This window comes from Urocitellus parryii, chromosome 4, assembly GCF_045843805.1.
Source record: "Urocitellus parryii isolate mUroPar1 chromosome 4, mUroPar1.hap1, whole genome shotgun sequence".
In the NCBI taxonomy this organism is placed as follows: Eukaryota; Metazoa; Chordata; class Mammalia; order Rodentia; family Sciuridae; genus Urocitellus; species Urocitellus parryii.
This window is the reverse complement of record NC_135534.1, coordinates 67844801-67869151: the sequence shown is the minus strand read 5'-3', so window position 1 is coordinate 67869151 and position 24351 is coordinate 67844801. Positions and strand designations below refer to the sequence as shown.

General features: G+C 39.6%; 1 protein-coding gene and 1 non-coding gene across 2 annotated transcripts in view; both read left to right on the top strand.

The window, feature by feature from the left end:
- Nucleotides 1-858: 858 nt before the first annotated feature.
- Pak1 (p21 (RAC1) activated kinase 1) overlaps nt 859-24351 on the top strand; it is a 147781-nt gene continuing 124288 nt past the window's right edge. The window contains exon 1 of the mRNA XM_077797632.1: nt 859-1131. The gene's annotated coding sequence lies outside the window, so the exon portion shown is untranslated. The remainder of the gene's footprint in view (nt 1132-24351) is intronic.
- Nucleotides 16651-16723, top strand: Trnaa-agc (transfer RNA alanine (anticodon AGC)). The gene has a single exon. It is a non-coding gene; the product is annotated as a tRNA-Ala (tRNA).

Here is a 24351-nt window from a genome sequence, read left to right as displayed (position 1 = left end):
TTTTTTCCTTCAGTTTAGGAAAGTTCAAACTTCTCCATTGTCATTCCTTTTCCCCAACTTCCCGTACCCTCGCTCCAAAATCCTACCCGCCCCCCCCCCCAATAAAAAAACAGAATAATATATTTCTGGCTCTGAGATCACAGGAGATCCGCCAGTTTTCAAATTCAGCTCTTGGCAAAGAGCTAATGAATGTTGTGGTGCTTTGTAAGCTGAAGACCAGCGGGTTAGCGTCTTTTCCGATCGGGACTGTACGCATCTCGAAATCATCCAAATAACCTCTCAGAAGAAATGCCGCTTCCAAAAAGACTGCAGCGGGACACAGCGCAGGCGAAGGACAGAGAGGTGGCGCAATGACGTCACGGACAGCCCGGTGATTCCCTGGCCTCTGGCGTCATGCGCCGATGACGTCATCCAGGGCGCCGGCATCCCTAGCGGAGTTGGCCTAGCTCACGTGGGTCGTCCAGCGCTCCCCGCCCCCTCCCACCTGCTGGAGGCGGGGCGGACAGGGCTCGGCCGGCGCCGCGGCTTCGCCGGGAGGGGGCGGGGGCTGGTGGGCGAGGCGGTCGGGCCCAGCCGCGCTGCGTACAATAGTGCGGCTGCGGCTGGAACCGAAGGTGCCGACCACACAGTAGCCGCCCCTCGCGGTTTCCCCCACACGTCCCCGCCCCTCTACTCGCCCTCAAGGCTGCTGGCGCCTGGGTCCCAGGATCCACCATCCTACTCCTCGGACACTTTCCTCTCACACTTCTCTCTCTTTTCACGGAGCCCCGCGCTCTCGAGATTCTTCCGAAAGAACCGAGTCTCCCTCGACTTCCCACCTCCTCCCTCGGAGTCCACTGCAGCCCCTCACGTCCCCGCCCTCGCAGATCCCAGGTCCTTCCCCAGCAACACTCCTCAGCGCGCCGCCCCGTCCCCTCCCGCGCCTCAGCGTCTCTTCCCTTGTCGATCCGTGGTCCTGAGGGGATCCGCGGCGCGAGCGGCCTGAGGGAGGCTCGGAGCACGCAGCGGCGGCGGCGGCGGGAGGGAGAGAGAGAAGCGGCCGCTCGCGCACACTCGCGCGCTCCGGGCTCGGCTGCCGCCACCGGGGTGGAGGAGGAGGAGGAGCTGAGCGGAGCCGAGCGAGCGCGGAAGGTGAGCCGGCCTCCTGCCCCGTACCCCTGGTGTCGCTGCTGCCCGGGCCGGGGCGCCGGGGCTGGGACGGTGCAGCGGGCAAGCGGGGTGGGCTGGAGGCCTGGGCCCATTCATTCTCCCCTGGGGGCCTTCCGCCTCGGCGGGCGGGCGGGCGGGGACTCCAGGTAAGGTGAGGCAGGCGCCGCCCCGCAAGGCCGGCCGTTCGAGTCGGGCCAACAAAGGCTCCTTGTGCACGCACCGGTGCGACCGCAGGTCTCTGATGCTTGGGCACTTCTGGGACCCGAGAGTGGGGCAGGGCGGAGGAGGGATCGGGCTGGGCCGGGTGCACGACAGGACCTGGTCCCGGACCGACTCCCTTCCGAACTTCGCGGTCCTCCGACGTTCACCCTAGCCGGCTCCCGCAAAGCCTAGCAAAGCAGCGACCGATTCATTCTGCATAGAGATTGCCCGGTCCTGGCTGGGGGAATCACTTTTAGGGTTCGACGCCTTGAAAAAATAAGCTCGGTAGTACTTGACTTGGGCAGCCCCTCCCCCACTCCGGGAATACTCCGTAACTTGGAAAGTTAAAACCAGATGGGGGAAGGAGTATCATATAGTGTTTCACGTTCATTATTCCATTTCAAAAAGACATGATTATTACAACCTTCACTCTCTTGAATCTGGGAGTGTTTTGGAAGAATATTTGAGAAGTATTGGGTGTTTCTTTGGTGTTGTGAGCAAAGTCCTCTTGGATAATTCATTGTCTTACCCTTTATTATATATCCAGCATTGTGAGATGTGAAGGGAAGGGTTATCATTGTGGTTACCAGTAAAAATTAAAGTTCATTAGTCTTGCCTTTATTATGAGTTGTTCCAGAGAGAAATCTTTCAGTTTCACCTGGTAAAACTCTGGGCTCTCTCTCAATTGTCAGGAGAAAACAAGTCAACAATACAGAGATACCTCCTTTGTCTTACCGTGTGGCCTCACCTACTAACTTTGTGACCTTAAGTAGGTCACTTCCAGCCTCAAAGCTTAAGGAGTTTGCTTTTATGCTGCAGACACTGAGGCAGGTAGCAATCATCCACTCACCTTTCAAGATTCCTCTCCACTGTGAAGTCTATGCTGGCATCCCCTCCCTCTGGGAGAGAGCTGACTTTTTCCCATTGGGGCCTTCAGAGGTCTATTGGGATTTGTACCACTGCACTTGTAACATTTTTGTTTCAGTTTGGAAATTATAAATCAGTTGCAACGAAACCCATGCCACCTCACCTAGAAGTGCTGCTTCTAAGGGCTTTGGGAATGTGTACCCTGCAATATTCCCTGAAGGGAATGAACTGCATGAGCCTACATGAACTCATGGGTCTACCCGGTCAATTTGCTTTTTCAGTCATTCTTTTATCCAACATTACTGGAGTCTGGAGAGCTATTATGTTTCAAGCCTTCTGCTAAAGGCTATGGGAATTCAGTCTCTGTCTTCTGAGAGCTCAAAGTCTAGTGGGTGAGGTAGACATGTAAACAATGAAGGCCCTCTGGGGGACTGCAGTTGTCCCAGGAGTAGTGTGCAATAATTGAGGTTGCTGGACCTGTTTTACAAGTCTTGTCCTGGCCAAAGTGAGCCCTGCAGAGAAGGTAACTGGCCCCTCATCCATAAGAGGGCACTTGATAAGTAAACTTGTTCAGCTCAACTTAATATGCATTTACTGAGCACATGTTTTGAGGTCCAGTGCTAGGCTTGGAGGACACAAAGGAAGGATCTTTGTACAACAAAACTTAATCCCATCAGTGCCTCCTGCCGGACCCTTCATTGTTGAAAGATTAATTTCAGACTCCTTAACATGTAATAAGAAACTCTTAAGAGATTAGATTACTGCCTGCCTTTGCAGCCTCATTCTATATTCTCCTCTCACATCCTCTTTTTCATCTTTGCTTTTGCATGTGCATGTGGAATGCCTGCCTTCTCTTACTTGACTGTGGATAAGTCCTTGTTGGATCTCTGGAAAGGGGTCCCTTAGTCTCTCCCTCTTTCCCCCCATGGCATGAGTTGTTTTTGTATACAGCATTTTTATAACCCTTTGTAGCACTTCTCAGCCTTAAAGTTTTAGGAGTTTGCTTTTATGCTCCAGGACAGGCAGGTAGCAATCACCCATGTGTAGGAGTTTGTACCTTTTTCTATTAGCCTGTGAATTTTTTGAGAACAGAATCTGTTTTGGTTTAGTGCCTAGCTAAATTCCTGGAACTTTGCATAAGTGTTTGAATGAATGTGTATGAATGAAGAAGCAAATCAAGACCCATGAGCCAGGTTACCTAATCCTTTGGGTTGAAACAATTAGTTTTCAAAGTATGGTCCCTGGACCAGGATTATCAGCATAATCTGGGCATTTGTTGGCAAATTAATGGGTCTTATCCCACACCTACAAATGAAAAACTGGGATTGGGCCTTAAAACCTCTGCTTTATCAAGTCCTCCAAGTGATTCTGATACTTGTTAAAGTTTAGGAATCACTAGGTAAGGAGATTTGATCCTGAGAAAAATCTGTATCCTGCCAGTTAGCTTCCTCCTTTTTTTTTCCTTCCATAGTATTTACTGCCTAGTATGACATCTCATCCCACACTATATCCATCCATCTATCCATCCCCCATCATCTTTTACAACTAGAACGAAAGCTTTCTTTTATGTTCTTGGGGTTTGTATTCAGGGGTGCTTAACCACTCAGCCACATCCCCAGCCCTTTTTGAGACAGGGTCTCACTAAGTTGCTTAGGGCCTCTTCAGGTTTTTAAGGCTGACCTCAAACTTGCAATCCTCCTGACTCAGCCTCCCAAGTTGCTAGGATTTCTGATGTAGGCCACCACATCTGGCTTGAATGAAACCTTCTTGAGAGCAATAAGTTTTAACTGATCAAGTTCATTGTTTTAAGCCCAGTGCCTAGGATAGTGACTGCAAATAGCAAACTTTCAAATATTGTTGAATGAATAATATGATTGTCCTATTTACTGTCAGCTGCTGCAGGGGGTTTTTAGTCAAGAATGATTCTCAGGAGGAACCACATTCCAGAGTATAGATCTAGGAGGATTCTAACATTTTTGGATTAATTAGCTAACATTTAGCCTGAACTTTTCTTCCCTTTTAGTGTCTTTCTACAACCGAAGCCCGAAGGGTTTTTCTGTGTGTGAGAGTGTGTGCGCGCGCATGCGCGCACGCAAAGGTCCTGGAAACTTGAAATATCCTAAGCTAGGTTTGTTTTTTGCACCTTAACTTTTGAGTCTTTTAACTTGAAACTGTCTCTTCTTGGTCTCCTGTGTTTTTGTCTTCCTTCAGTGATACTTAAAACCATACAAGGGCCTATTTGACTCCACACAAAGGTTTCTCTTCCTTATGAAGCTCTCAAAATGCTTTGTTTCTTTCACTTTCTTATTAGCCCGAACATACCATGCCAAGTTTTTCCTTTCCTAACTTCCCCTTGAGAGAGTGTCTTCATTTGCTCATCCATTTCCTTATGAACAGTTATTGAGTCCTTTTCCAGTTATTTGAGTCCTGGTGTATGACAGGTACCAGGTCCTATGCTGGAGCAGTATGGTCAGCTGTATATAGGGTGTAGCCCAAGTCCTAAAGGAGCTGAAGATAATGCAGCATGATTTGATAAGGGTTTAAATTATGAGATAAAAGAGAAGAATATGAGGGGCTGGGATTGTGGTTCAGTGATAGAGCGGTCGCCTAGAATGGGTGGACCCGGGTTCGATCTTCAGCACCACATAAAAATAAAGGCATTGTGTTGTGTCCATCTACCAAAAAAAAAAAAAAAAAAAAAAAAAAAAAAGGTTCTCTTTCTCTCTCTCGCTCTTAAAAAAAAAGAATATGATTGTATAGGAGGGAGAAAGCTGTCTTTGTATTATTTTTTTCTTAATTTAGGGATAAGTTTTTCAAACAATTATTTTGGTAAGCAAATTAAAAAAAATAATTTTAAGCATTCACTGGCTTTGTTGGGGAAAACCAAAAAAACAAGGTAGAATCAATAGTTGCCAATTTGGGACAATTCTGAATTCTACTATTGTTGTTTTTAATGAATTTTCTCTTTCTTTTTAAATCTTTCTAAGTCATAATCAGAAAGTTTGATGTTTAAGGTGATCCAAAGAATATACCTCTTCATAGATATTTTAATTATTGAGGAGTAATGTTATAATTCATAGTGGGGTAAAGTTAGGGGACCTTAATTTAGTATCTGTCTTACTGCATGACCTTGTAGTTTTATGTCTTTTGTCCTAACTCTAAGATGGGAATAGTAACAGTTGCTGTGGCTAGCTTACAGGGTTATGAAGCAACTAAATAAAATATTGAGTATAAAGAAACCTTTGAAAACCATAATTTATTAGCTAGTTTTTAAGTGGTAATAACTATTAACAGTTGCTTACATTATTGAACACCTGTTCTGTTACAGACACTCTGTTAGCTGTTTAACAAGTTTTTTCTAATTCTCTGAATAACCACATAAGATGATTGCTGGTATCTTTTATAGAAAAAGAAGCTAAGGCTCATACTGGAAAAGGAAACTTGTTCAGGCTTTTCTGCAAGTAAGTGGCAGCCTATGTCCATCTGACTTTGGCAGCTATGTGCTATTTTCAGTCCTCAGGTTGCTTTCATATTTCCATATAGAGGATATAGGAATGTTTTACAAATAAATATGTTGCTGTGAGAGTTAAAATAAAATTTCTTTCCATTTAGTCTGGTCTCTTTTGTGCATTGCAAAGATTGGTGAAGATGGATTTGTATTTTTTACATTTATCATTCACACAGGAAAAATAATATCATTCCTGGGTGTTACTTTGTTCAGTCTTCTTAGTAGCCCTGTGAGGTAGGTATTCCCATTTTATGTGTTAGGAGACTGAGGATCACATAAATGTTGGCTTATTCAAAAGCTCATAATTAGCAAGTGCCTGAATATTGATTTACAAACACATTTTAAAATTCTAAATGTAGTACTTTACTTTTGCCACTATAGACTGACTTTTGAACTCTATCAAGCTAAACTTTGGGGCACTCAAAGCATCCTTTTATATTCCTTCTTTACTTTTTCTCTCTAAGAAAACCTTAATTAAAGTCCACAGTTTAAACTAGAAAAAAAATTTGCTGATTAAACTTTTTATCAGATGGTCATGACTGCATACTTTGAAGATAACATTTCTTTACAGAAGCTATAAGATTAGGTTTTATATGACATTCTGAGTCACCTGTGACTGAATGTTCATTTCCTTTTGCCATCATGAATTTATTAGCATTATGTATTGCATTTTTCTGCCTTTAAGCTCTTCCTCTCAGGAATAATTTCTTTTCTTTTACTCTTCTATCTTTGAGATGGGGGATATCATTTATTCTTCAGGATTCTCCAGATTATCCCCTCTTGAAGAATTGTGTAGTAATAAGTCTAGAAAGAACCAGAGGTTTATTGATCTCTCTTTAATTAATTTTGTATGGTATTGATTAATTATCTAGAATTGATCTAAGTCTTAGTTATGTAAGTCCATTATGTCTTGGCTCTTATTCATGGAGTCAGGGTTAAGTAATTTGCATGTAGCATTCGGAAATCTATTCTTACTTATGGGGCTTTCTTCCTTGACCTTTCCACTTCCAACCCTTTCCAGTGTCCTTTTTCCTTTCATACTGGGTAGGTACCAACTGAGGCTGACAAGAGCATTTTTCTCCTTTATAGAATCTGCCTTTTGAATCTCTGGGGATGATGAATGGCAATGCCAACATATACATGGCTTCTCCCTCATCTGTCTGCCTATACTAGATCTTCAGGCCCAGCCTCCTATTCCCTTCCTGATTCCCACAAAGCTGGGATTGATATATTTCTCATTTGAACCCTTGTCCTTATAGAACTTTGTGTATTACTGCAATATTACCTGCCATTTTCTAGAGAAGGAGATAGATGTAAAAAAAAAAAAAAGCACTAAATTTGAAGTGAGGCAAAGAGCAACTTTTATACTTATTTAAATCTCTATTTCTTCATTTGGAAAAAAGATAATAATACACAGAGTTGTGAAGATTAGTAAAATATGTGAATCAATGTTGAGCTATATAGATGTGTGATGGAATAGTTGTAATTTTATGACTTAAAATTATGTATAGCAGTGTTTGGTTTTTTTTGAGAATTTTAATATTTATTTTTTAGTTTTCGGCAGACACAACATCTTTGTTTGTATGTGGTGTTGAGGATCGAACCCGGGCCGCACGCATGCCAGGCGAGCGCGCTACCGCTTGAGCCACATCCCCAGCCCTTACAAAGGTTTTTTTAAAAGTTCAGTAGCCTGGGTTCTATCTCAAATTTACTTTAAAAAAAGTTTACAGGGGATTCTAATATGCAAATAAAGTTGAAAAGCACTGTCTTATAATATTCATGTCTATTGTATGAAAACAAGTGATTTCATTGCCATTTAAAGTTCATTCATTTGCTAAATGTATATTAAACATCCGGCACATTAGATATCTGGCATTGTCTCTCACTCTGAGGAAATAGACAAATCATACCCATTTCCTACTCTTGAATTTATCCTTTCCTGGAGAAGCAGACATGTATATAGACAATTATACTCTATTGAGTCAAAAATGACACAAGGTGATATGTGTGGGTGCAGTGTGAACACAAAAGAAGAGCATCTACCCTACTTAAAATGGGGGTGGCCTAGAAAGCCTTGTTAAAGGAAGTGACACCTCAGAAGTGTTCTGAAACATCAACAGGGGTTAACCAGGAACAGTGGAGGAGGGGTAGCAACAGGGGAGAGGAAGGGCCTCTAGAAGAGCAGTTAGGAGAGCCAGAAGATTCAAGAGCCTGTGTGGGGAACCCTGAGTAGTTTAGAATGCTTAGATGGTGGGACTCAAGGTGGGGAGTGGTGAAAGCAGAGACAGGATCCAGATGATGAAAGGCCTTTTGTATAGTGTCTAAGGTACTTTCACTAATAAGATCTCACATTGTTCTTCAAACAATTCCCTAGGTTATCTAGGACAGGTGTTCTTTTGCCTTCATTTTATAGAAGAGAAAACTGAGAGGTTAATTTAATTGCCTGAGGCTATACATCATATTTATGATTTGAAGCCAGATCTTTCTGACTTGAACTGATGTTTCTCATTATGCCATAGCTGTCTCACTCCTTTACAGGATTGTGAGAATCAAGCTAGCTCTGTGAATTTATGTATAGCAGTTGGTAAGCTGGAAAGTGTTTGGCTGATATTGGCTCTTAGCTGGAAGTTTGCAGTAAATGACCTCCAAAGGTGTTTTTAAGTTTGGGGTTCTTAGAATTCTTAATTGCTGGGATTCCCCCCCCCCAGGAGTTAGTAAGCAGGGTCCAGCAACCTAAAATATTTTCAGATACTTTCTCTTCCAAGTTGAGTGTTTACCTAAACCATCTTGTTTGTCTTAAAGATATGTTTATATTTCTTTTAGTATGAAAGAGTAAATTTTTCTTACACAAAATTTGGAGATTAGAGATTAAAATACCTCTAACAAATTCATCAGAATTTTATCATACCAATATTATAATTTCATCTATTTCCTTCTTATCTTTTTGAAAAATGAGTTTGGCATAGTGATCTCCCTGTTTCTCAGTAACCTTTGCTCCTTAACCTCATTGTATTTTGGGGATAAATGAGCTCAGGAACAAATCAACATCATCAGCTTCATTGCCATGGAACTTAGAACACTTGCCTAGCATGCTTGGTCCTACCACTGAGCTACACCCACATCCCTTCAAAAATATTTTATTTATTTATTTTTTTTCATACCGGGGATTGAACCCAAGGGCGTTTAACCATTGGACCACATCCCCAGTCTTTTTTTGCATTTTATTTAGAGACAGGGTCTCAATGAGTTGCTAAATGTCTTGCCAAGTTGCTGAGGATAACTTTGAATTCACAAATCCTCCTTCCACAGCTTCCAGAGTTGCTGGGATTGGGTGTGAACCACCACTCCCTGCTTCAAATAGTCTTTTACTGAATGAAGACTTTCATAGTACCAAGCACTTTATATTTGATTTTTTATTGAATTCTAAAATGTGTGTGTGTGTACTTTTTTCATTCCTGTAAGAGATTCCTTTATGCTCTTGTACAACTGAGGCAATTTGGAGACATCAAGCTGGAATTTGCAGATATTTTAATGATTATTTATTGTGTGATTATAGCAAGTCAAATAAGTCACCCTAAGCCTCAGTTTTCCTTAGGTGTCATATAGATCTGTTGAATTTGATATCAATTTCCCCAGCTCAAATATTTGTAACAATGATTCTTAACCTTCTGCCATCACCCTTTCCCTATAATACAGTAGGACATAGTCCATCAGTAACAGCATTTCACTATAGAAAGAATTCCCAGTGGACTAGAAGAGCACAATTTATAAATTTCCAGGTTGGGTTATGGGTGGAATGGGACTTTATATAGTTGGACAGACTCTTAATCCTCTATCACCTGTTGGATAATTACTATTTCATACCATCCTCTTTTATTTAAAATTTTTTCTCAGCTGGAGTCGTCTAGCCCAGAGTATGAGGTTTTCAGGGTAGATTTTTTTTTTTTTTTTTAAATTTGGCACTGGATGTTGAACTCAGCTCATCAATGTGTTCTACCACTAATCTACCCCCAGCCCCTCAGAATGGATTTTATTTGATATTTTATTTGATAGTTAATCTCAAGAAGATATCTTTATAAATTTATAAAGCAACTTAAGAAGAATAAACAAAAACCAGATGATCAAACTGGAAAAATCCATAATGATATACTTCTGAAAATTTAAATTTCTTGAGTAGCCTAGAGATATTTGATGTGTGTGTGTGTGTGTGTGTGTGTGTATACAGTGACATATATACACACACTTTCACATACAGTCTCATAATTGAATTCTGCTCTAAGATACTATATTTTTTTTTTTTTTTAAAGAGAGAGTGAGAGAGGAGAGAGAGAGAGAGAGAGAATTTTAAATATTTATTTTCTAGTTCTCGGCGGACACAACATCATTGTTTGTATGTGGTGCTGAGGATCGAACCCGGGCCGCACGCATGCCAGGCGAGCGCGCTACCGCTTGAGCCACATCCCCAGCCCATAAGATACTATATTTTTATAGATGAAGAGATGTTAGGTGGCTTGTGCATGATAATAAAGCTGAGAGGTTGCAAACTGGAATCTTTAATTCAAATCTTCTGTCTCCAAATCTGGTGTTTGCTCTTCTCCTGATCATTCATTTGTGTACTCCCTTGACCAGTGGCATTTCCTTTATTTTCCCTTGACTTCTAAATAATTCCAGGTTTAAAAAAAAAAATCCAGGTTCCTGAGGCAATTAGTAATTGCCAAAGCCTTCCTGCAGCCCCCCACCATAGAGAATCAAAATAAGGACATGAACCAGCACTTTTACAAGACAGGCGCTTTAACCAACTAAGCCATGGAGCCCTCATGAACCAGCACTTTTAAACATAGTGTCTTGAGAGCAGAATATTCTTTTGTCAGTTAAAACAAACACACAGATAAATATTGAGGAACAAATTGATTATTTCAAGTTTGTAAGTGGTCTTGATCCTGCCTCTGGATATCCTTAATACAAAATTCTCCTCTGAGTTAACTCATCTTGAAACTTCTGTTGTAAACTTCTTTCAACTTTTATGTATGTTTCAAAGTTCTTTTTTAAAATTTTTTTATTTATATGTGACAGCAGAATGCATTACAATTCTTATTACACATATAGAGCACAATTTTTCATACCTCTGGTTGTATACACAGTATATTCACATCAATTCGTGACTTCATACCTGTATTTTGGATAATAATGATCATCACATTCCACCATCATTATTAACCCCATGCCCCCTCCTTCCCCTCCAACCCCTCTGCCCTATCTGGAGTTTGTCTATTCCTCCCGTGCTCCCACTCTGTATCCCACTATGAATCAGCCTTCTTATATCAAAGAAAACATTTGGCATTTGGTTTTTTGGGATTGGCTAACATCACTTAGCATTATCTTCTCAACCTCCATCCATGTACCTGGAAATGCCATGATTTTATTCTCTTTTAATGCTGAGTAGTATTCCATTGTGTATATATGCCACATTTTTTTTTATCCATTCATCAATTGAAAGGCAACTAGTTTAGCTATTGTGAATTGTGCTGCTATAAACATTAATGTGGTTGTGTCCCTGTTGTATGCTGTTTTTAAGTCTTCAGGTATAGAGCAAGGAGGGGGATAGCTGGGTCAAATGGTGGTTCCATTCCCAATTTTCCAAGAAATCTCCATACTGCTTTCCATATTGGCTGCTCCAATTGCAGTCCCACCAGCAGTGTATAAGTGTACGTTTTCCCCCACATCCTCACCAACACTTATTGTTGTTTGTCTTCATAATAGCTCCCATTCTGACTGTAGTGAGATGAAATCTTAGACTGGTTTTGATTTGCATTTCTCTAATTGCTAGTGATGATGATCATTTTTCATGTATTTGTTGATTGTACATCATCTTCTTAGAAGTGTGTGTTCAGGTCCTTGGCCCACTTGTTATTGGATTGTTTGTTTTTTTCGTGCTTAGCTTTTTGAGTTCTTTATATGCCCTAGAGATTAGTGCTGTATCTGATGTGTGAGGGGTAAAGATTTGCTCCCAAGATGTAGGTTCTCTATTCACCTCACAGATTGTTTCTTTTGCTGAGAAGAAACTTTTTAGTTTGAGTTCATCCCATTTATTGATTTTTGATTTTAATTCTTGGGCCACAGGAATCTTATTAAGGAAGTTGGGGCCTAATCCCACATGAGGGAGATTAAAGCCTACTTTTTCTTCTATTAGATGCAGGTTCTCTGGTTTTATTCCTAAGTCCTTGATCCATTTTGAGTTGAGTTTTGTGAATGGTGAGAGATAGGGGTTTAATTTCATTTTGTTGCATATGGATTTCCAGTTTTCCCAGCACCATTTGTTGAAGAGGCTATCTTTTATCCAATGCATGTTCTTGGCACCTTTGTCTAATATAAGATAATTGTAGTTTTGTGAGTTAGTCTCTGTGTCCTCTGTTCTGTACCATTGGTCTACCAGTCTGTTTTGGTGCCAATACCATGCTGTTTTTGTTACTATTGCTCTGTAGTATAGTTTGAGGTCTGATATAGTGATGCCACCTGCTTCACTCTTCCTGCTAAGGATTGATTTAGCTATTCTGGGTCTCTTATTTTTCTAGATGAATTTCATGATTGCTTTTTCTATTTCTGTGAGGAATGTCATTGGAATTTTGGTCAGAATTGCATTAAATCTGTGTAGTGCTTTTGGAAGTATGGTCCTTTTGATAATATTAATTCTGCCTATCCAAGAGCAAGGTAGACCTTTCCATCTTCTAAGATCTTCTTTAATTTCTTTCTTTAGGGTTCTGTAATTTTCATTATATAGATCTTTCACCGCTTTCCTTAAGTTGATTCCCAAGTATTTTTTTGTTTTTTTGAGCGTATTGAAAATGGGGTGGTTTTCTTTGTTTCCCTTTCTGTGGATTTGTCACTGATATAGAAATGCCTTTGATTTTTGGGTATTGATTAAAAAGTTCTTTTTAAATTATAAAATGCTAGGGTTGTGGGTATAGCTCAGTTGGTAGAGTGCTTGCCTTGTATGCTCAAGGCCATGGGTTCAATACCCACCACCACAAATAAATAAATAAATAATAAAATACAGGGATGGGGAATATGTACACTAACATCTATTATTTAGATTCTATGATATTTTGCTGTATTTGCTTTATTGCATGTCTGTTCATCCTTGAATGTGTTCATTAATCCGTATTATTTTGAATCATTTCAAAATAAGTTTCAGGTATCAGAATACTCTACTATTAAACATGTTAGCATATACATAGAGCCATACCTGCTTCTCTATGGCTTTATTTGATTAATGTTTATTTGCCCTACTAGATCCTAAACTTCAGAGAATCATTTAACTTTATGACATGGCTCTTAAAGAGAAAAAGTTTTAATATAGTACCCTTTTCCTTAAAATAAAAGTATCTTTTTTTGCTTCACTGTTGTATTTCCAGTGCCTAGCATATAGTGGGCACTCATTTTTTTAATGAATGAATGAAAGCATACACACAAACTCTGATCCACACCTTTTCTTCCTTCCTTTCTTTTTTTTTTGGTCCTAGTGATTGAACATAGGGCCTTGTGCATGCTAGGTCATGCTGCATATGACTTCTTTAGTAAGAAAATTTGTTTTTTTCCAAGTTTAACAAATATAAAGGAATCCTTTTAGTATCTATCTGAGAGGGTAGAAAAGAAGAAACCTCAATGTGCTAAATATATAGCTGCCTAGTGCAAGTACCTCTAACCTGAATAAAAGTTGAAGGCATGCCCTGATGCTTTCTAGGAGTGTGGATTTTTTTTTCTTTCTTTCTTTCTTTCTTTTTTTTTTTTTTGTCTCTCTAAGTTGCTTAGGGCCTTGCTAAATTGCTGAAATTGGTTTTGAATTTGCAATCTTCCTGCCTCAGCCTCCCATGCACTGGGATTACAGGTGTGTGCCACTATGCCTGGCCGGAAAATTCTTAAGATCACCAACCATTCTGGGTATTTTTTTTTTTTTTTCATTTGAATTGAGGAATATCACATTACTAACAAATGACATTAGATTGAGGTCCTTTGCCTTCTACAGGGTCAGTTCTTTATACTACAATTCAAGTCAGTCGAAAAACAGTGGCGGTTTTCTTTTAGATTAGTATTATTTTCTTTAAAGTGCCTCACATTTCTAAGGGTTAACAGACATAATATTCTTCCATTAAAATAACAGAACTCTATTCTACACACTTGCTTTGTAGCACTTTTAATTCACTTAAAATTCAGTTATGATACTTTCATTCTAACAAGCTCTGTTTCTCTTTTTTGGTTTATATAAACATACATCTTTGCATAGCTATAGTATAGAACAGAGTTTGCCCTTTTTTCTTGTCCTATAATTATTCTTGTCATGTTACTCCTTCATTTTTACTATAAAATTTAGGATTACATTTCATAATTATCCTCAAACTATTTTGTCAGTTGGGGTTCTCCTAGAGAAGTGAAACCAATAGGGGAATTCTTTTTCCTTAGTTTTGTTCTTAAGGTCTTTCAACAGGGTTAAATCCACACAATTACAGAGGATACCTAAGGTCAATTGATTCTACACATTAATTGCATCTATATTACTTTATAGCATACACCAGGATTAGTGTTGTTTTTAGTTAATTAGTTTATTTATTTTTGAAGTGAACCTAGGGATGCTCAACCACTGAGCTACATTCCTGGCCCTTTTTATTTTTTATTTTGAGGCAGGGCTTTGCTAAATTGCTGAGGCTGGCTTTGAACTTGCGACCCTCCTGTCTCAGCCTCCTTTGGATTAGCATTTAATTGAATAAGTGGAAACTATAGTCTAACCAAGGTGACACATAAAACTATCACAACCGCTTATGCTTTTTTTATTATAAATTACATTGATATACACATATCAATGTATACAGTATACAGTGTTTTTCCTATAATCTTGCATATAGCTTTCTCCTTTCAGAAATTCCTTTAGAATACATTTCCATAGGTAGGATTATTGGATCAAGGGGTACAAGATCTAATGGGCTCTTTGAGAGGATTTAATATTTGCAAACTGAAAATAACTCTGCAGCCTTTTTTTTAAATGATTTCCTCAGAAGTTGTTCTATTTAATTGATTAATTTCCCTTTTCCACAAGCTATGTATCTCCTTGTTTTCTATCCCTGAAAATTGCACACTTTTCTTCAGTTTTTCCCTGATTCTTCACCTACCACCTTCTTTCTCTTCTTCTCACTTTCCGACCCCATGCCCTGCCTTGTCCTCACATATTATAGATGAAATAGTGCCCTGCATTCCCACTGTTTAAAATCTAAAGATCTACTTGTATTTGTATCCATTCTTGCCTCTGCCCCTTTGCTATGGTTTGAATATTGTCTGTCCTCTACAAAACTCATATTGAAATTTGATGGCTGTTGTGATGTTGGGAATTGGGCCTTTAAGGGATGATTAGGTCATTGAGAGGGACTAATGGGACTGGATTAGTTATCAGAAGAATAAGTTGTTTTAAAGGGAGAGTCCCTTGTGTTTTGCCTCTTCTACACTTCCCTGCTTGAGTTAAAGCAGCATGGAGCACTCACCAGTACCCTGCTTTTGAATTTACTAGTCTCTAAAACTGTGAGCCAGTTAATCTCTGTTTTCTAAAAATTACCTAGTCAGTTATTTTGTTATCAGCAACAGAAAACAGACTAAGACACCCTTCTTTGATGACAAAAGAAGTGATCCCTTTTCTAGGAAAGGGCTCCACATGCTTTTGGATTCCTTCCCATGGTCCCTTTTTGGGAATCTCTTTATGTCTTCTTTAAATTTTGTTTTCTACAGAGTTTTTATAGCAATATTCAGACATTCTATTTAAAGGAAAACAACTTTCTTCTTCTCCACGAAACACAAGTGTTCCTGAGATCCCATGTCAGACACTAGCTAAACCCTCTCTGCTCTCCTTCAAAGCTAGTCATCTTAAGTAGCTGTTTACAATTGCTGCTTCTAGTTCTTTACCCCTATTTACTCCGCAGCCTGTTTCACTCTACTTCTACCCCACCACCTCATTACAAGTGCTCTTGCTAAGGCCACTGATGACCCCATTGTCTACTTAAAAGAAAAAAAGCAGGGGCTGGGCATGTGGCTCAAGCGGTAGCGCGCTCGCCTGGCATGCGTGCGGCCCGGGTTCGATCCTCAGCACCACATACCAACAAAGATGTTGTGTCCGCTGAGAACTAAAAAATAAAATATTAAAAATTCTCTCTCTCTCTCTCTCTCCTCTCTCTCTCTCTCTTTAAAAAAAAAAAAAAAAGCAAACAAAAAAAAAAACGTAGCTCCTCTCCTCCATACTCAGTCATTCCATAATATCATCAAAATATTCAGGTGTGCTGGGCATGATGGTGCACACCTATAATCCCAGTGATTTGGGAGGCTGAGGCAGGAGGATCATAAGCTCAAAGCCAGCCTTCGAAATTTAGTGAGGCCCTAAGCAACTCAGCAAGACCTTGTCTCAAAAAAATAAAAAAAAAAACAACCAACCAACCAAACAACAACAACAACAAAAAACAAAGGGCTGGGGATATCGGTGGTAAAGCACCTTGGGTTTAATACTTGGTACAAAAAAGAAATTAAGTTGTGACTCAGATGTCATGCTGATTTTTATTTATTTTCTTAATCAGTTTGGAACAAAACCAAGTAAGGCCTGCACGTTACACATCTTTTGTGTCTTTAGGTATCTCTAAATTCCCTCTCAATCTCTTTTTCCCCCTCCTTTCAATTTACTTGTTGAGGAAATCACACTGTTCTGTAGGTTACTCCCTGTGGATTTTGTATCCCACAATTTAACAAGTTCCTTGGTCCTACATATTTCTTGTAAATTAATAGCTATATTTATAAGTTTGATTGCTGGGTTGCACGTGACTAAAACACTCAGGGGTCACTTGAAGGGAACTGGGCTAACTGGGCTGTGTGAAATAACCATACAAGAGACAGAAATAGCTGGGGGCATAGCTCAGTTGGTAGAGTGTTTGCCTAGCATGCACAAGGCCCTGGGTTCAATCCCCAGTACCACCAAAAAGAAAAAAAAAATAATAAAGATATTGGGCTGGGGATGTGGCTCAAGCGGTAGCGTGCTCGCCTGGCATGCGTACCGCCTGGGTTCGATCCTCAGCACCACATACCAACAAAGATGTTGTGTCCGCCGAAAACTAAAAAATAAATATTAAAATTCTCTCTCTCTCTTAAAAGAAAAAGAGAGAGAGACAGAAATACCTTTTTCTTTGAGGGTGCTGTGTCGCTCTTCTGACCTTAAGGGCAGATCCCTTTTATTGAGAAGTTATTCAAATGAGGCACTGGGTCAGGTTTCAGGGGGTTGAGTCTAGCTTCATAATGTCTGCTGTCAGCAGGTTGACTGCCATCTAGGTAGGCCACACCCAAGGGCAGAGTAAGAGAAGGGGACACACAAAAGGCATTTCCATGGAACATTCTATCCCAAACAGGGCAGGGGTAATATTACTAAGGAATAGGTGAGCATAGCTCCACCCATGGGGATGTTGGAAGGCATGCCCATGTAGGAGACACAGTCACTCGCTGGAACCCTAGAAGACCAGGGCTATCCAGAAGCATGACCTCAGGATGCCACACCCCTCAGTAGGGGAGACTGACACCCTCTCATGCTACTTGGCCTCCCACACTCGATCAGATTTAGGTTTTTTGTTTTATTTCATTTTGGTTTGCATGGCCACTTCATAGGCACTGATGTATTTTTTTCATCTAGGTGGTTCTGGGAGTGTTGGCACACACTGTAATCCCAGGGGCTCAGGACTGTGAGGCAGGAGGATCACAAGTTTAAGGGCAGCCTCAGCCACTTATCAACGCCTTAAGCAACTCAATGAGACCTTATCTCTAAATATAAAGTAAAAAGGGCTGGGGATGTGGCTCAGTGGTTGAATGATCCTGAGTTTAATCCCCAGTTCCAAAAAAAAAAAAAAATGGTTCATGGTGCCTGGGTATCCCATAGAATTCCCTTTTCATTACCATCTCACTGGACCTCTCATCAGTTTTTTGTTTTGGCAGTGGGTGGGGTGTGTTTTGACCACTGAGCCACACCCCCAGCCCTATTTTTTATTTTATTTAGAGACAGGGTCTCACTGAGTTGCTTAGCACCTTGCTTTTGCTGAGGCTGGCTTTGAACTCTTGATCCTCCTGCCTCAATGTCCTGAGCTGCTGGAATTATAGTCGAGTGCCACCTCGCTGGACCTCTCATCAGTTGCCATTCTTGATTACTTCCTCTTTATAATGGTGTTCTCTGCTGGGTGTGGTGGTGGCTACTTTGAAGGATGAGGCAGAAGAATGAGGCAGGAGAGCCAAGGAGTTCAAGACCAGCCTAGGCAACACAGCAAGATATCTCTTACCTTGTTGTTTCCTACCTCTGTCATTCCTCTTTATTGTATTGCCTTTTTCTACCTTGAATTTAAATGTTAGAATGCCCCAAGGGAGAATTCTCTTCTAGTCTTCCAGGATGTTCTTCCTTCTTGATTTTCCTTGTTCTCCTACCTTTGGATGTTTGTAGATAATGACTCCTTTATTTTCTTGGATGTTTCTAGCCTGAATCTTTCTTCTTACCTCTAGACCCCTATGTTCAGCTGCCTGCTCCATAGTTTCACCCAGAGATCAATGTCTTTTACTTACTGTACTTTAAAATCACATTCTTCATCTTGTCCTATTAACGTGTTCTGGCCTCGTTATCCTGGTTTAGTAAGTGACATCTTTATTTCCTTAGTTGCTCAAACCAGAAGTTTATCATCACTGACACCTCCATCTTCCTTTTCTTCTACATGTACTACATTTCTAGTCTTGTCAGTTGTATTTATTATGCATTTTCTTATTCCATCTGCCTCTCCTGTCATCACCCCTCTGATCCAGATTATCTCAATCTTTACCCCTGGACTAGTACACTAACCTTTTAACTGAGTTTTTCTCCTTAAAACTTATTTAAGGTTTTTTCCCCCTTTCATTTAGAAGAAAATAGAACATCCTATACATGATTATAAGATTCTGAATGACCTGGCCCTTACTTTTGTTTTTCTAACTTCTTTTTGTGCTACTCTCCACCTCAGTGGCTGTGCTTCAGAGTGACTAACATTTTTTTTTTTCTCTCTCTGTTCTACAAAGTTTGAGAAGGTTTTTCTTCTGGACCTTCATACTGCTGCTCCCTGGTAATGCTCTTCATAGAGTCTGACTTCTGCCTCCTTCCGTTTCTTCCTTTTGTGAATAAATATTCAGTATCTACTTTGATCGAGGACCTTACTCATCTAAAGAAGATCCCCCTTTGTTTTCCTCTTGCAGCATTTTGTTATTCTCTGTAATGGCATTTGTAATGATTTGTATATTGTAATTGTAAATTATAATTGTATATTTACTTGACTGTTATACATCAGGACTTTCAGCTTAATGGAGTTAAGAGTCATGTCTCTTTTGTTTACCCTTGTACCCCATCACTTAGTGTAATGCCTGGAACATACCAGTATTGGAAGTATTTGCTGAATTAAACCTATAATATCAGTAAAATTGATTATTAAGCCTTGTCAGTTTAATCCCTGAAGTGCAGTTTTTTGGAACTTCTTTCTCTTTCTTTGTTCCTTCTGCTCAGGTATAGGCTATAATCATCTGTTCAGTTGCTTTTAGTAACTTTTTTTTTTTTTTGGTATCAGGGATTGAACTCAGGGGCACTTAACCACTGAGATATCCCCAGACCTTTTTTTAGTTTTTAATATTCTTTTTTAATATTTATTTTTTAGTGTTTTAGGTAGACACCTTATCTTTATTTCACATTTATGTGGTGCTGAGGATCGAACCCAGTGCTTCGTGCATACTAGGTGAGCACTCTACCACTGAGCCACAAACCCAGGCTCCATCCCCAGACCTTTTCTGTATATTATTTAGAGATAGGGTCTCACTGCATTGCTGGCCTTGCTAAGTTGCTGAGGCTGGCTTTGAACTTGTGATCTCCTGTCTCAACCTCTGGAGCTGCTGGGATTACAGGCATGGCCACCATGCCCAGCTTTTTAGTAATTTTTGAACTAATAGTTAGAAGGCCAGTCTTTCTGCCCTCTTATTCAACATTATTCTGCCTGGAATAATTTTTCTAATCCTGTAGCTGTTGGCTCCAAAGCCATCATTGTTGGTAGGAGAATATGCAAGTTAATTTGTTATTTAGTGAACTTAACAATTGGAACTTGTTACCCAGCTACCTCTTCAGCCTCATGTTTGCTGATCCTACTCCATCGTCTAAAAGGATTTTCTGTTTTTTTCAATTTCACATCATATCATCCTATTCCCTTACCTTGGAATTCCTTTTCTTCTCTGTTAAAACTCTTAATTCTTCAAGATCCAACTTGTATATCATTTCTTCCATGTGCGAATTCCCAGTCTTCATCACCATTCGTGATTATAAGTTCATAGAAGAGAGTATTTTGTTTCTTTATTTCTCAGTATCTTGAACCGTGCCTGACATGTAGTAGGCTCTCAATAAATATTTGTTGAGTTATTGAATAGAATAATTGTTAAACAAATATTTTAAAAGTTTCTTGAATTTCCATAGCACTTTCTTCATCTTTTGCACTCTAATTAGAAGTATAGACATTTGCTTGATATCCATAGGGACTGACCATTTATATAATTAGGTACCACTCTAACATTCCTCTGTGCTCACTGTTAGGTTCTGTCCTCTTCACTCCTTTCATTAGTAAGTGCCCTTCTAATGGCAGGATGATGAACATCTAACAATATGGTACCAATAGATTCTAAAATGAAAATTGAAGAGTTTTATGAAGTTGAAATAGAGTGATATTGGAGAATGGCTTGAACCACACACAAACTATTTTAAAATTAGACCACTTTAAAACTGAAGAAAATCCCATAAATGTGTGCAATTTGTATATTTTATTCATCAGTTAAAAACTAAATTTAAAAAACTGAAAGGGAAATTAATGTGGGTAATGACATAATAGGAGGGTCAGAAGATAATGATTTAAGTAACAGAGGATTTAAGAAAGACCCTTGGGAAAACTAGTAAAGCTCTTAAATGTGTTACATAATTGATCTTATCAACATGTTTTGAAAGCCAATGTGAAGTGACAGATGTTCTTTAAGAATTACTTTAGTGGCAATTATAACTTAAATTTTGTTAAATAATTATCAAAATTGCTTTAGATTTACCTTATAAATCACCCTCCCCCAATTAAAGATGCACTCAATTTGGGGGGATGGTTTATTAGAAATTTTGGTACCTTGAATTTGTAGGTGCAGTCCTTAGTGGCAAGTGACACCTTGCTGCCTTTATGAAGGTTGTCCTTTACACTTAAAATAACTCTCTTCTTCTTGTCTGTCCCTCCTCTGCCAGGTGACACATTGTTCATTTTCTCTTAATAACATCTAGGTTTATATATTTCAACAACTTAAATCCTTTTTCTTTACAGTTGTTTATATGAATTTGCACTCTTTAAAAAATATTTTTAGTTATTGATGGACACCTTTATTTATTTTTAATGTGGTGCTGAGGATCGAACCCAGTGCCTCATATGTGAGAGGCAAGTGCTCTACCACTGAGCTACAATCCAACCCAGAATTTGCACTTTTTTTTTGAGAATTTTAATATTTATTTTTTTAGTTTTCGGCGGACACAACATTTTTGTTTGTATGTGGTACTGAGGATCGAACCTGAGCCTCACGCATGCCAGGCGAGAGCGCTACCACTTGAGCCACATCCCCAGCCCAAGAATTTGCACTTTTGAAGAATAGTTGAAGTAGTGTTTTGGGGTACTAGTTATCCTTGGATTACAAGATCCCCTCTGTGTATGCTGGTTCCCCCATTAGATTTAGCTCACTGAGGTTGGGACGGTGCTTTATTCATTATATTCCTGTGATTCCTGTAATGTACTTCCATAGAGATAAAGGAAGAAGTGAAAAACAATTGAGGGGATTTGGAAAAGCTCCTCAAAAGAGACTGTGTGAGGGGCTATCCTCAGCGCCACATAATGATAAATAAAGGCATTGTGTCCATCTACAACTAAAAAATATTGAGAGAGAGAGAGAGAGAGAGAGAGAGAGAGAGAGAGAGAGAGAGATATTGTATGATCAAGAGCTTGTATGGCAGGTGTATGGTAACTGTTACACTTTGTTAGGTTGAAAAGGAAAATGTGTCTTGTTCTTTGTTTTGCCAGTTTCTGCCTAGTGTGCACTTTAATATTCAGAATCTGTTCTCTGCCTCAGTAGCTCTTGTTCTTATTGTAATTCTTCCTGGAGATTGAGATGGAAATGAGAGAAGCTTTGGGCTGCTGCCTGGGTATCCACATTCATGAGAACTTAGAAATGCAGAGGGACCAAATGCCAGGCCTGACCTAGCCAGCACCAGGTCAGCCAATCATTGCTTTCCTGCTCTCCCTTTGTTCTCTGTGCCTCCAGCCTTCTATCTGCTGGAGGTTTGTGCTACAGCTGTTTCTACCAATTAATGTGATGCTAATGTGCCCCTTAATGAAGCCGGAGAAGCACATGGTCCCAGCTAGTGGCTAAGAACTCCACAGTGGCAGCCTTCAGAGTACCTTTCCATGAATAATTGGTCTAGGTACCTGAATATTTTTTTTGTATTCTTGAAATCATAGAAACAGAAACTGAACATGACATTAGCCTAGGGTGTCTAACCCCTTCTTATATATGGAAGAGGTAAGAAAAGCCAAAAACAAAAAAAAGGCTCTTACCAAATTAATTCCATACCTCATATTTCACCAAAGCTCTGTGTCATTTTTTATCCTTTCTATGTTGTGTAATAGTTAAACCTCTGCCTCTGACCTAACTTTGAATCCTGTGACTCTCCCATTTACTAACTGTGTGAATTAACCTCTGTAGTTTTAGTCTCTTTATTCTTAACTGGTACTACTAACACTTACTTCATAGGTTTACTATTAGGGTACATGAAGTAATAATTGTATAATACTTAGCAGATTTTGACATATAACAAGAGCTCAACAAATTTTGGCTATCATTATTCCATGGGTAAAGAAGCTAAAATGATCCTCAGCAACACGTGTTTTTTTTAAGAGAAAGTGAGAGAGGAGAGAGAGAGAGAGAGAGAGAGAGAGAATTTTTAATATTTATTTTTTAGTTCTCGGCAGACACAACATCTTTGTTGGTATGTGGTGCTGAGGATCGAACCCGGGTCGCACGCATGCCAGGCGAGCGCGCTACCGCTTGAGCCACATCCCCAGCCCAGCAACACGTGTTTTTAATTTACAGTTCTGTCCTTAAAACCTTTGTTCTAATTCTCCTTCAATTAGAATACAAGCCTTGTGAAAGCCAGGACCTTTCTGTATCCTCAGCATCTAGAATTTTAGTGCGTATTAGATGCATAATATTTTGTGAATCAATGAATTTTTAGGGGGAAATTTTCTCTTAATAACATCTAGGTTTAGATATTTCAACAACTTAAATCCTTTTTCTTTACAGTTATTTATATGAATTTGCACTCTTTAAAAATATTTTTAGTTATAGATGGACACCTTTATTTATTTTTAATGTGGTGCTGAGGATCGAACCCAGTACCTCATATGTGAGAGGCAAGTGCTCTACCACTGAGCTACAATCCAACCCAGAATTTGCACTTTTGAAGAATAGTTTTTGTACTGTGCCTTTGATCTTTTCAGATATCTTTCTTTCAGATATTTCCTTCTGCATTGTAAGCAGGGGTTTTGATCTCAGCTCTAGGAATCTTCCACGTAGCTCTTAGTGGAGATTTTTTGTACACAATTATTATTTTTTAGTAAATTCTGACTACTGATTGTAAAAATAACTTGGATTAACCATTATTGAGCAAAAACTAATATATGCTGTGGTTCCAATTCTAAGAAATTGTGAATTTGTAGGTGCAGTCCTTAGTGGCAAGTGACACCTTACTTACTGTCTTTATGAAGGTTGTCCTTTACACTTAAAATAACTGTCTTCTTCTTGCCTGTCTCTCCTCTACCGGATGACACATTGTTCATTTCTTTAGGGCTGTCACCTCTGTCAAGTCTCTTTTCTTTGTGATCAACTCCTCTTTATCAGAGAGGAAGTTCATAACTTTTGCAAATTGGATGATTTTGAGATAGGTACTCCACACTGAAGGAAGAGTTGATGCAAAGACATGGAAAGAAAGGGCCATGTGTTATGGGACAATGATAGTAAATATTGGGTTATGTTTAATGTTGGACTGTTTATTGGTTAGAGCCCGACCCCTGCCTTTGGTACTAGGAATTGAACCTAGGGGCACTCTATCACTGAGCTGTATTCCCAGCCCTTTTTTATTTTCTATTTTGATAAAGGGTCTTACTAGGTTTCCCAGGCTGGTCTCAGACTTGAGATCCTCCTGCCTCAGCCTCCTGAGTTGGTGGGATCACAGGTGTGTACCATGGTGCCTGACTTAGTTGGGGTTCTTACTATTGGGGCAAACTGAATTCATTCTATCAGAGAGATTAAGAATCTTGTTAAAGGGCGGTGGTATAACTCGTCGGTAGCGTTTCTATCTGGCATGCATAAGGCCTGGGTCTAGTTTCCAACAAGGGGAAAAAAAGAATCTTTGTGGGAGTTGAAGAAATGAACCCAGACTGACCTTCTAGGAATAAATTCTCCAAACTATATTAAAAAAAATAGCCCCTAAGGATGCTGCT